General features: G+C 39.1%; 1 protein-coding gene across 2 annotated transcripts in view; it reads right to left on the minus strand.

Moving 5' to 3' along the window:
- The window catches only part of plcb4b (phospholipase C, beta 4b), an 88,932-nt gene extending 77,315 nt beyond the window's left edge, over positions 1 to 11,617 (minus strand). For both annotated transcript variants that reach the window (XM_078274249.1, XM_078274248.1), the window contains exons 1-2: positions 11,268 to 11,617; positions 7,693 to 7,738 (exon numbers count right to left, since the gene is read on the minus strand). The gene's annotated coding sequence lies outside the window, so the exon portion shown is untranslated. The remainder of the gene's footprint in view (positions 1 to 7,692; positions 7,739 to 11,267) is intronic.
- Positions 11,618 to 13,846: the final 2,229 nt, after the last annotated feature.

Consider the following 13,846-nt stretch of genomic DNA (forward strand, 5'->3'; position numbering starts at 1 on the left):
CACCATTAAAATCCACTTCGTCTTTCAATATGCAAGACAAATAGACATAAATTAGGCCCATATTAAACACTTAATGGTGTTCCACTCGGGGATATCTGCATAAAACCAGGCATTCCCTTGCAGCTATTAGATTATGCGAGTCGATAACAAAATAGAGACAATTGTGCGCCCGGTTCTGCTTGGACTTGTAATCTGGTACAGTAGTGGGATGCTCTTCTGGCACATACAATACACATCTCTCCGTCATTGCCCACACAGACTAGAGCAATGCTGTATAAAAAAAAAGAGAGGAATAAGCAACATTCCTGCTGTTTATCTAGTCATCTGATCTGGCTAGCGAGTCATGTGTTGGAGGCTTGGCAGCATGCTTTAGGCTAACGCTAGGTTAATGTATTCTGTACACTAGGTTAGAATCTGGAGTTGTGTTATCGGATATCACTGATCATTTTCCAATTGTATTATTTCTAAATTTTGCTAGTAAGATTAAATTACCACAGAGAAAAAACAAAAATTAAAAAGTACTAAATGAGAGAACCCTGCAACAACTGAGTGAAAGCTTACAGGCCAAACAACACAAACTATTTGTTGTACCATCCCAGAGAAGAATGCCGTATGCAGTGCTACTGGTCACAACCCCTGGCTTACAAAGGGTATCTTAAAATCTATCACGCATAAAAACAAACTTTATAAACGTTCCTTTAAAAAAAAAAAAAAGTGCTATGAACAAGGATATATACACACTAATTATAGGAATAAATGTACACATATAATAAGGAAAAGTAAAAGTAACCACTATACATACCTCATACAAGCATCACAGGGTGACTCCAAGAAGTCTTGGAAAGTGCTAAATGAAGTCCTTAACAAGAGCCATAACAGCACCATGCTCCCAAATACTTACATTTAAGTAATAATTTCACTAATGACATTGATCTAGCAAATAACTGTAATAATTACTTTGTCTCCATTGGGGAAAAACTAACAAAATAAACCAACCTCAAGGTATCTCTTTTAACCATTATTTGCCAGGCAACCATGTCAATTCCTTTTTTATCAAGCCAACTGACTGCAATGAAGTCTACAAAATCATTACAAACTTACAAAGCTCGTACACTGCTGGTGAGGATGAAATCTGTAGTAAAAAAAAAAAGCGACTGCACTTGATATCATGGAGCCACTTACTTATTGTATCAATCTTTCACTGCTCTCTGGAATTGTGCCGAAAAGGGCAAACATTGCATGAATTATACCAGTATTTAAATCTAGCGATAAAAATGGTATGAGCAATTATCGTCCTATATCAATCTTGCCTACAATCTCTAAGGTCTTAGAGAGAGTAGTGTACAATAGGTTAAATGGCTACCTTGATAAGCTAAATATTATTGCTTCATCCCAATATGGTTTTAGGCAAAGAAGTACTACATGCATTGCTGTACTAGATCTGATTGAAAAGATCAATGATGCCATTGATAAAAAAGGAGAATGTGGAAGTTTTTTTTATTTATTTTTTTTTATTTTTTTATTTATCCAACACTATTGATTTTGACATCTTCTTGAATAAATTACATCATTATGGAATCAGAGGACTAGCACTTAGCTGGTTCACAAATTATTTATTTGGCAGACAGCAATATGTAAATATTAATGAACACATTTCCATAAGGAAACCCATCACATTTTGAGTCCCCCAGGGATCCATTTTGGGCCCTCTCCTCTTTATATTATATATTAATGACTTTGAAAATTCCACCATGGTTTTACACAAAGTTTTATTTGCTGACGACACAAATTTATTTTTGTCACAAAAGAGTCCAGTTGGACTGCAAGAAATAATAAATAGTTAAGAAATGTAGAAATTTGTTTTCGGTTAATAAACTCTCCCTTATCAATAAGATGCACTACATTGTGTTTAATTCCAACAAAAATCAAATGGAAAACAAGTATGTTTGTCTTAAAATAAATGAACAAATTATTGAAAGAGTAAACACCACTAAATTCCTCCGAGTCTATATCAATGAATGTTTAAATTTCAAATGCCATATTGATCATCTAACAAAAAAAAAAGTTAAATATGTTGGACTAATTTTTAATTTAAGACATTTTCTCCCACACTCAGCACTTCTCACCTTATATAAAACTTAGTTTGAGCCCCATTTAAAACTATTGTAATGTCATATGGTGTAACACTTTTCTCAGCCACTTGAAAAAACTACAGATTGTACAGAGAAAAAAAAAAATAAAATAAAATCATACGCGCATTAACGTGTTCTGAGCCCAATACCCCCACTCGTCCTCCATTTTGTCGCCTTGGTTTATTAAGGCTTACCGAATATAATGTCTTTCATAATGCCAGCATGATATTCCAGAGTCATCCATAGGCAAGGCAGCTTTATTTATATAGAACATTTCAGCAACAGGGCAATTTAAAAGTGCTTTACATAAAACATTAAAAGAGCAGTTAAAAACGATTTAAAAAAAATAAAAAAAATTAAAGAGATAAAAGACGAGAATAAAATTTACAGTGCAGTATAAGAACAAGTTAACCGAGTCCAACTTGGGCCTCCCAGAGGACTTATGTTTTCTGTTGCAACTCAGGCCACGCCCACACAGATTTGGAACGAGTTGGAGGAAAACTTGAAAGGTCGCATTCCGTCTCCATCTTCAAGAAAAGTCTCAATGAAAAATTTCTCATAACATGATTGTTGATTAGTCCGCAAGTGCTATATTTGTGCTGGGATCGTCTGTCTGTCTGTAGTATTTGTCTATGTTGAGTCTATTGTGACTGGATTTGTTGATTTTGTTAAGTGTCTGTATTTGTCTATGGTAAATTGAGTTTTTGGTTTGTATATTATCTGTTGTATGTTTATTGTTATCAGGCCCCCTCTGAAAAGCTTTCAGTAGCTTATTTGGGGTTTCCCATTTCACGCGGCCTACATTATGATCATTGTACCTTCTGAAATTGTGTTTAACGATACAATGACGACGTGTGAAATAAACAAAACATGCTATGTATTCAGTTGATCTTTCACACTACTCTTAGTGTGAATAAGCTGCATCCCATCGAAAACACACAAATGCTACAGTGACGAGGATTTTGCATTTGACACATTTGTAGCTTACTGGTTTTATGTTGCTGGGAAAATGCTATGTATCAGAAAACCGTTTCTCATTCCACAAACAGCATTGATTTTCTTCTTTTTTTCTGCTTATTGAAACCTTTGTTTTAGGAAACCACAAACAGCAACCAGCGATACGTTAGATACAGTATGGTATCTCGGGTGATCAGAAGGACAGGTTTGATTTGGTCTCTTCATGTCACACAAACAAATACATCAATACACAAGCAGACACAAAAATCAATCAGTGTCTCTAAAGTCTTAGTTTCCCCCCTTAAAATATTGACAGTGTGATAAATGTACCAGTTATTTTGCTGACTTCAAAGATCCTCATCAGTGTATTGTGAAGCCCTATTCTCTCTATTAATGGGCTGGCTCGGTAATAATAGCTATCCAGGAGAGAATGGTACAAGATCAAGTTTTGCATTCTGGAGCAGAGGTCGACAGTTTAATTGGAAGTGCAAATTGCGTTCACATGTATCCCCATAGTGGATTGAGCCATGGGTAAAGTGAATGTGCACACTGCGAGCGTGTGTGCATTTAAAAAGGAGAAAGGAGGATGGAAGGAGGGAAGAATCAAAGCGTATAGGGGAGGCCAATATCTCTCTCATTCAGTTGCAATGTATTTTTAGAGCCACACGTGTAGCAGAGCTACAATTATTATTTAAAGGTCCCATGGCATGAACATTTTACTTTGAGTTTTTTTTAACATTAATATGCATTCCCCCAGCCTGCCTATGGTCCCCCAGTGGCTAGAAATGGCGACAGGTGTAAACAGAGCCCTGGGTATCCTTCTCTGCCTTTGAGAAAATGAAAGTTCAGATGGGCCGATTTGGAATCTTGCTCCTTATGATACATTTTTTTACATTTATTTGGCTAATTCTGGCAGATTTTACATTTTTATATGTATTATTAGTGTGCATTGTCCCGGTTAAATAAACCTGAAATAAATGTGGTCATAAGGAGCAAGGTTACCTCCCCTTTCTCTGCTTTGCCCGCCCAGAGAATTTGGCCCATCCATGAGAGAGAGACATGATGGCTTTCAAACAAGCAAAGTGGCAGTTGGTCAAGGCCACACCCCCCCTCTCCTCCTCAATAGCTACAGACACAGAAATGGCACATACTAAGGAAAGCTCATTGTGGGACTGGCTCTAGTGGCTGTAATTCTGCACCAAGGCTGAATTTCGGGAAAGAGACTTCAAATACAGTATTAGGGGACCACTGAGGCCTATATAAAAGCATCCAAAGAGCACCATGTCATGGGACCTTTAAGTGTTGTTTTTACTCTAAGCCTCTTTCACACAAACCATGATGCTTCCGCTGCCTGCTTCTGAATCAGCTAAGCTAATGCTGCCAATTTTTTGTTAAGAAACAGTAAATATTGACTTGATGACGGCAGATCCCATCTGTTGGTGTGAGAGTAAGCATCTCCCTCTCTGTCTGCTTTCCTTTTCACTCTTCACCTCTCCCGCTCTCTCTGCTGCTGGCTGAGAGTCTGCAGAGAATACCCCTGTCATTATATTCACCCTCCAGCCACACTTACCCTTGCAGTGAAGACACACTCATCATTGATCTCTCTCTTCCTTTAAGCAAACGTTGTGCTCACATATTAATCAACAACATCTGGACCAGTAAGGGTTGAGGCCAGGTTTTGATCAGTTGTGTTGTATTTGAAGCTGAGACTGATGGAGTGGAGTTTGAGTTTATCAGCGAAGAGAGCAGAGGGCGATGCAGAGATTTACTGAGCTTTTTAGTAGTGTCACAGGCCAGCAGAACTGTGCATCCATGATGATAAAGTGTTATATGTCGTAGGTTTTCTATGCAAGTTCTCACCCTAAGTGAGGTTAGACTTAAGATAAGGTATAACTATGTTCTTCGACAACAACTAAGCCTAAATCGGTTCTACTATATAGTGTGGCTCAAGTAGATAGACATTCTAACTCTTTACCACAGCTAGACAGTCCTTGAAGCTAATATTCTTGAACTTTATTGCACAAATATTCAATGATTTTAGTTTTTTTAAATGATTCCAAAGCTCTCTTTTCTTCAGTTTTTATATTTACATTTAGATGAACATTAAACTGTTTCGAGCCATTTTAGAGAGGCCATTTTCCCTCTACATCGGAATTACATTTAAAAAAAAGTCCCATATTGTAGAAAGTGAGATTTCCATGTCTTGTTTGACTATAAAGCAGGTTGAGGTGCTGTATAAAACTGTGAAAGTATCAAAATGCTCAATCCACTAAAAGTCTAATATTTGAATAGGCCTGTCCCCGACTAAGAATTTACATAGTTGAATAAGAATCGTCAAGTCTTGCCTATCGTCGAATTGAACACTTGCAACAGGAATTGATGTAGGTATGTTGACTCTGCTGCTGCTGGTGACATTGCTGCTAGTACAGGCATTGTTGATGCATGACTGCTGCTGCTACAGCATATGAGTTTTGACCATTTGTAAGGATTTGAAGAGAGGTGCCACCATTGAATCTAACATTGGATGAGCCTGATGTTCTTTTTAGTACTTCTGTTTTTCTGAGCCAATGATACTTTAATCATGATAGAGAGAGAGAGACCTGTTCATTTACTACAGTAATGCTCTATATTGTAAAAAAACACTTTGATAGAGTTTCTCAAAAGGAATTTCTATCAAATGTTATTGACCTGAGCCTTGTGTCACTCTATTGTACTTCCATTATTTTGTAACATTTTTAAACCTGGGGCGGTTAATATGTTCGGTTAGCAGATACATAAAGGGACACCTTAAAAAGGAGCAAATGCACTTTCCCTGCTGTACTAAATACATGTTGAAATAAATACTGAACCATGACCACAAAACTGAGAAACATGAACCGTGTCCATTTTGAGTCAGTCTATCCCTCATTGACTACAAAGAGGGGAACTCTGTTTCCGTCTGTCATATCTTTGCTAACACGCAACCACTTCAGGACAAAATGGAAAACCAGCAAGCGATTGTTACGATGATTGCTTCTTCTACTGAATTGGTCCTAGGCCGAGAACCACTACAGAATTTGGGGCAAAGTTATATCGTGTTTTACAAATCCCCAAAAGAGGGCAGCTGCTGAACAAAGGCTTGGTCAGGACCAATGAACTGGTAATGTGGAAAGTCTTATACACGTTTTATATTTACCAACTGATGTGTGTTAGAGTCCTGTGCTATGTGGGACTCATAGATTACAATGATGACCAAAAATAGGGGGAAATAAATAAGCCAACAGTGACAAAAGAAAGACATTGTACTAAAATATACTAAGGACAATAATTTATGATACAGCCAACAATCAATTTAAGTAATAAGCATACTTTTTCTAAAAGAGCTGTTGAGTTATCCATTTCTTTTGTTGGCACAGTGAATATTAATAAGTAGCCAGGAAATAACAGGGCACTGACATTTCAAAAGTCAGCAGAATAATCTCAGATATATAGCATATTCATAAATAGAGAGATGGAACAGTGAATAAAATGTCTCTATGCAGTATATCATGCTTTACGTTTTAAAAATAGTTTAGAATATTAAACTCTCCTTATGGGCCTTATTTTTGCCATTACACTGATGCGTTGCTTGATATGGAAATAACAGCATAAATACTTACAGGGTACTTGCAATAAAGCAAATATAGTTTGGGATAATGAAAATGTATACCTCTCTCCTAAAGTAAAGCTTAAAGCATCTGAAAATTAAAATCAGGCCCAGCCAACAGACCAGCCTGCATGCTGCACATTATTAATACAGATTACATCATTACTACAGAACATATTATAGAGAGCAATCACCTCTCAGCCCCATTACATTTTCTAGCTTGGCATAAGGGAGCATACAGCAGCAGGCACATAACCTGCTTATCACAGAGTGATGTCTGGCTCTGGATCGGCAAACGCTTCACATCAGTCTGGTATGAAAGACACGGTGAAAAATAAGGCCTCTTGCTTTCATCACTCCGCACAGATCCAACAAAATGTCAGTCGTTTCCAGCTCTCAATGCAACTTGTTTGCAATGTTGAACACTTTGAAAAAGCATCTGTATTCACTGATGAGACCTCAACGACAGAGTAGCAAAAACGCAAAATATCGAAGGATAACGGAGCTAAGTATCAGATGGCAGGAAAGTCCTTATCATTCCTCACCTTCTTGATAGTTTTGCTTTCCCCCCTTTGTTTTTTTTTGTGCATCCAGAAACACATTAGATTACAACTGAGACATCAACAGATTACATAACTTATCAAGGAGGCCTACAGGCAGGATGAAGCCATATGTTTCATACACATTATGCATACACTTTCATCAATTGCCTTAATTAATGCAGACTAAGTTATAATGTATCACATATTAAAGTTATTAATATGCAATCATGAACTGGATGCTCTGGAAAGAAGAAACTCATATTGAAGAGGTAACCTTGTTATACTAAATTCTGGGAACAGATCCTTTTCATCAATTGCTACCAGATGGGAGCCAGCAGTGCCGTTAGACAGAACTGGGACTGAATAAAAATAAATGAAGAAAAATAAATGTGTGTCACTGAAGTGACCACTGGCAGTGAACAACCCCAAAACTCACCAGTTCAGCATCAATAATGTTCAGTGGGAGGAGCTCATGTCTTGGCCTGCAGAGACAAAAAAGGACATACAGTAAGAAGGAGAGAGAATTTCATAAATCACAGAGGCCTGGATCTGGACTTATTTGGCTGAGATCTAAAACCCTGCTATAATGTAGGAAGGGCAGGAACTGAGTCGAACCACACAGAGAGACAAGCAGATACCACATTGCGCTACTCCCCTGCCAAGGAAAACAAAGTAAATCACAATATCGACAAACAGCTCCACCACGGCCGTAGCTTGTCAGACTTTAACAATAAGAACAAACATGCCGAGGGCTGTGATTCAACATGTTTTTGACATACTACCACAACACTAGGCCTGTCAGTTGGTGTGCCAGGCTGCTTGTCTGTTGGCCTATCAATCCATGTGGCTGTCTGTCTGCACTTCCACATTTATAGATCCCTCTGTGAGGCCTTTAAACATCCATGAGGATGACTGACAGCTTTGTCAAGAATGCTGTGAGAAGAAACTGCGCTGTGATCAAAATCTGATAGCCCCATCAAAACAAAGGGATGGAACTGAAGACTGCCAAGCTAATAAAGACAAGATCATCCCAATTATAAAAAGAATGAAGGAAATAAATGAGAGGAAACGAGCAAGGGAGCACGCCAGCCATCAAAAGAGAAACAAGCAATTGAAATGTACACTGTAAACTGGCAGGCAGAGGGATGGATTACAAAAAAGTCCCTCTAGAATAAACCTCTAACCTTCGAGCAATTCAATATGATGCTGGCAAGTGTGTCACTGTGAAAACATACAAAAAGATTTTCTCACTTCAATGCTGTTTTCAAGCAAACCCTACAGCTACATTCAGGCTACACATAGAAAAACAAGCATCCCAAAAGATAACACTGGGCAATGTTTGGCTTAGACAAAGTTCATGCCCAAATCAATCTAATTCTGTAGTGCATCTATGGCTGCCAACACAGTCACATTTGTAAACCCAGAATCTCTAATAAAATAAATGCTTGGCATGTGTGTGCCAGGATGTTGTTTTCCTTTCCTCCTTCTCCCTTACATGCTGTCATTTAATCCAAGAGTCAAAATCTAGTTTTGTTGTTAGCCTCTCTGTGACTCAAAGCAAATATATTGTTATTCTGTCTGGCTAAATGCACAGATTATATATATAAAAAATTAAAATATTGCTATTTACCTTCAATCTATCCAATTCTGAACAGTAAATTAAATTACACCACACTACTGTGCCTTGTTTTCAAGGTATTACACAATATGGCTCCTCAACCACTCAGTACTTGCATCACATTAACAACCAGCCGAACTACAGTAGAGCAACAACTACAGGAGATTAGCCTTTGGAAAATATTTAATTTCTTAAAGCTATATGGATACAATTAGCCAGGCAAACTCTTAAAAGTGTGTCAGTCAGTGTTCACAAAATCTGAAGATTATAGAATATCCGCAATACCAAAATGATTTTTTTCCAAGTATAATGAAACATAGGATGCAAAGGTGCAGTTATCGGTAGTTTTGTTCGTCAAATCATTAAAACTAATAATAGCGAGTGATAACACTTATCACAGTACAGTATTTGCAAAAATTAATAGGGATTATCATTAAAGCCCTAATCATGCAGCTATCCTATTACCAAAGAGGATAGCACTGGACTGTTCAGCACCTCCTGAAAATAACCAAATTCTATCAAAGGCACTTAACACTGAGTGCACCAAAGATATAGCCCTTACGTCATCTGGTCCAAAAAAGGAAATAAAAACACCTGCACACCCTCAGTTAGCCTTTAAGCTTCTCAGGCCGCTGCTATTCATCAAAATGCTTCACAGTCCGGGTTTAAGCCACAGGTAAGGGATTGTTATTGTGTAAGGGAAAGTCATGTTTGCCTCTGTAATCACCAGTAAAACGGTTACGTTGCAATGTCAATAAGCCAGAGCAGAATTTGCTTTTCTTAACATAACAGTTGTGATCTTTCATGGGCAGCAGATGACACACTTTGGAAGGAGGGGTGGGGGACAACTTTCTGTAATTTTACAGCAAAAGACAATGACACACTTTGCGATCCGTGACCAAAAGCCTGTTGAGATTAGATATGGTGGCCAAACAACATTAAGAAACTGTAATACACCTGTGCTGCATTTTACAAGACGAACATAGGGTTCCTCTGCAAATATGGCTCATAATGTATAAGGGGACACACCAAGTCGGTGTGAACAGATGGGATAGCCAAACAAGCTTGTTAAGGCAGCACCATCTACACACAATCATCAGTTTATTTTAAAGGCTGTCAAGCGAAACCTTGAACGAAATAAAAGATGATTGGTTATTTGCACTGCAAATAAGCCTACAGAGTTACATGCAGGTTATTCCTGAACAAATAACACTCTCTACCTTCTGGGTGTGTGTGATAAAACAGGTTTTGAATATAGAAACCTGCTGTCTGACTCCATGTCGAACTAAGCAACGCTGTCATTTGAACCAGCACCAAAGAAAGACACTTTTTTGTATATCTTCCCCTTAATAAAAATGGATGAGAAGTGTCAAACAAGAAATTGACATGGATTTAACCTAGAATCAATGTCAAGGTCTCAACACTGAAATCTAATATTCAACATCTTTTTTAACTCATTCATGTCATGCAAATGGACTGAATGCACTGCAAACAGACCCAACATAAACATAATTTTGGTAGACATAACACCAAAATCTAATACCATTTTAACATCTTCCTGCTCATTGGTTAAAATGGATGGCATTGACGCTAGACTAAACACAAACTACTTTCTGGTTGTCCTGACAGTGAATCAATGACACCTTGCTGTCTGGGATGTATGCATGGCAGCTCCCACATTCACTTAGCTGCCTACACGACTAGCAGCAGCTAGATGCACCAGTTTAACAGATTTAATTAACATTATAATAAGGTTCTTTGGAGGGTCAGTAGGATGCGAATACTGCAGTGCAGCAAGCCACAATGTACACACATCGGTGTAACGTTAAATATATGACATAAAAAGCACGGCTTGTCCGTTGACTTTTATGGCCACTGTGCAATGTGCCTGGCTTCTGATCTGTCCCGCTACAGCTAGCTCCACTGGCTAGCCTCCCAGCCGATGGAAACATCAATAATCCCTGCATTTCACGAAGTTATCAAGCCGCGGCGGCTCTCTTCCGTATCACATTTACCTGGAAGAAAAGCCACAGTGCCGAGGAAAGCGAGACTAAATTCGATATAAAATTGATAAAAGGTCCATTTCAATGCGTCTGGCTAGCTAGCTAGCAAAAGCTACGGTCTCCAGCTGTGTGTATGTGTGAGAGAGACACAGAGACAGAGTGAAGCAGTGAGAGGATGTCTGAATGATGAGAGCAGGATTTGGAGTGAGCCTCTGAAAGCTAGCGTGATGGAGTTCAATGAAAGGGTCCGGGCTCAACTGCATCCGTCCAGCAGCTAAAGAAACACATTCAATTCAACACAGTCTAGCTCACGTTTAACGGAGCAGTCCGAACAGTAACGTTAACTCTGAATATTCCGTTAACAGCTATGAGAGAGTGTTTGTTTCTTACTTGATATCGGTGTTGGGGACGGGTTTAATCCGACGGCGAAAAGAAATGATGTTTTGCAGAGTCCGGGTCGGGATATTCTCTCTCTGTGTGGTTGCCTGTCTGTGTCTCTGCCTGTGTGTCTTCCAGTGGCTGCTGCTGCTCTATCCCGTCTCCCTGCTGCCGGAGTGTCCCGGTGCTCTTGTACCACTCGCCCTCCAGTGGAGAATGAACGGCCCTGATGCGCTTTGATTAGGAACCCTCTTCAGCTGCTGCAGCACGCTGCCCCCAACAAACGTGAATTTAAGTGCGTGCGCGAGCGTTTGTGTGTGTATAAAAGTGTGCGCAGATGAGTGAATGAGTGTGCCTTGGGTTGACAGAGTGAGTCATCCAGCAGAACCAGACCCAGCTCCTCCCTGCTTTTCTAACAGCTGACTACTGTAGCCGCCATGCGTTGATAAAGACAAACACTGCCTCCCCCTCCTCCCTTTGTAAAGTCACTGCTCTGTTTTTCTGTGTGGCTACTGTGGCTGGAATGAATCTTTATGACATTAATTCATAACCATAGCCTTATTATAATAATCTGATCCACAATTAAGTCAGTTAGATGGAATATAACTGCAAGTGTAAAATGGGAAGATAGTGGACTTTGGGGAACTATAGTTAGGCCTACGTGAAATGCATGTTCTTCTGTGAAAAATGTTGAAGCATTTTTCTTTACAGGGCTATGCCAGCATTGCTGACTTGTGAGAGACACATTTAAAAAGAATGGTCAAAACAGATGCAGCAGAGATATCCTAATGTAACATTAGACCAGTATACATTAGACCCACCCTGCAAGGTCAAAGTCTACATATTTCAAACTAAACACTCCTAGCACATGCTTTGTGTTAAAAATTAGCAAGTCTTCAACTAACCCCGATGAGGATTGTTTTCAGACTTAAGACAGTTCCTCCAGAGCCACAGAAGAAATTATATAACTGTTTTCACAGTAGTACAAACGAAATGGATGTTTATTTGTCAAATCGATGGAGTACCCCTGCAACCACTGCATGAATTTATTGTTTCCCAATCCCTGTGTCACAGAATACAAAAGTAGACTAAACCGCTGAAACATTAAAAGGAATATCCCTCTGATACAGTGCATGCTCTCGCATTTCTGTGCTCATTAAGACTTAATTGTCTAGAAAATATGTGGTGAAAGAACGGTGAGGAAAGTCCTCCAAAGAAAGGGCACTGTACTTTTCCTCATCTCTCTTAAAAGAGAACATTTTAGGTTTTGGGGCATGGTTTTATGTATAATGTTTGAATAACAATCTGAATTGGACTCAGACTAGATTGAGCTAAGGTTTAACGTTAGCATTACTTTCGGGTTATGTCTTGGGTTTAGGATTAAGACTGGATTAGGTTTACATTTGGTTTAGATTAGGACTAGGATTTGATTTAAGGCCAAGGACTGCAAGTAGTCAGTGAAGATCCTTTTAAGCACTAAAGCACGTAGGTTAATGTCTCCATGCATCTATGTGTCTATCAGTGTATGTGTGTGTCTGCTCAGTGTACCTTCCAAGCAGCACCCTGTGGTCCTCTCCTCTTCTGCTGTCCTAGTGCCTCATTAAAGCCCAGTTACAGGACACCTCCTCCTCTTCCCCGCAGCAGATGGACAGACACAGGGTGATAATATATAATAATATCCTGGGAGTTTGTTTATATAACCCAGAGAATCTTATTAAAAAGTCGCTCTCCTTCCGTCTTGAACTCAGGGTTAATTAGCTCACTTCCTAGTTGCTGGTATGCATGGAGGCCTCTGAATGGTCACAGTGGTTGTTATGGGCGACCAGGCTTGACTTATCTCCTGTTACCTTTTGGGATTCTGCTGAGGAGCTGAGACTGAGAAGGACACAGTGTTTATGTAGTCTGGAAAACCAACACACACACACACACACACACACACACACACACACTCACAGAGCTGAAGATTCACACTCTAAAGAACATGGAGGCAAGCTGTGAGGACACATGTACACATGGCAATGCAGACATAGTATGCTTTTACACAGAAAACAATACACCAACACCACACAATGTGTAACACGCTTTGTTTAAAAATATATTGGAGATCGAAAAGGTGTTATCACTGGACATGGAAAAATAGTGGCAGCAGTATGTGAAATGAAACAGACGCTTGAGTGGATTTAAAAAAAAAGATTAATTTGACTTTTTAGGCACAGTATGTGCAATACAAACATGTCCACAATGTACATGCATGTGCACATACTGTATATTCTCTCTGATGACACAAATTGTCTTGCATTGCCAGACAAAAGTCCTTACTATGTTTGTGCATAATGTCCAATTTCAAAGCAAATTTGCATGACTCATAAGTGTTTTAACAATTATGATTTCAATGCTCCTCAGTCTTAAAGCGGTGACCAGTGATTCAGTCATGGAAGTGTTCCTCTTAGGGTTAGTTCAAATATATTGTTACCTAGGAGATGATAGGAAGTAGGTCATCAAGACTTCCCCATGCCCCTGAGTGTGTGACATACAAACCATACATACACACCTACATACATACAGTACATACATACCAAGTTGCCCCACAG

Source organism: Sander vitreus, chromosome 18 (assembly GCF_031162955.1).
Source record: "Sander vitreus isolate 19-12246 chromosome 18, sanVit1, whole genome shotgun sequence".
NCBI classification, from domain to species: Eukaryota; Metazoa; Chordata; class Actinopteri; order Perciformes; family Percidae; genus Sander; species Sander vitreus.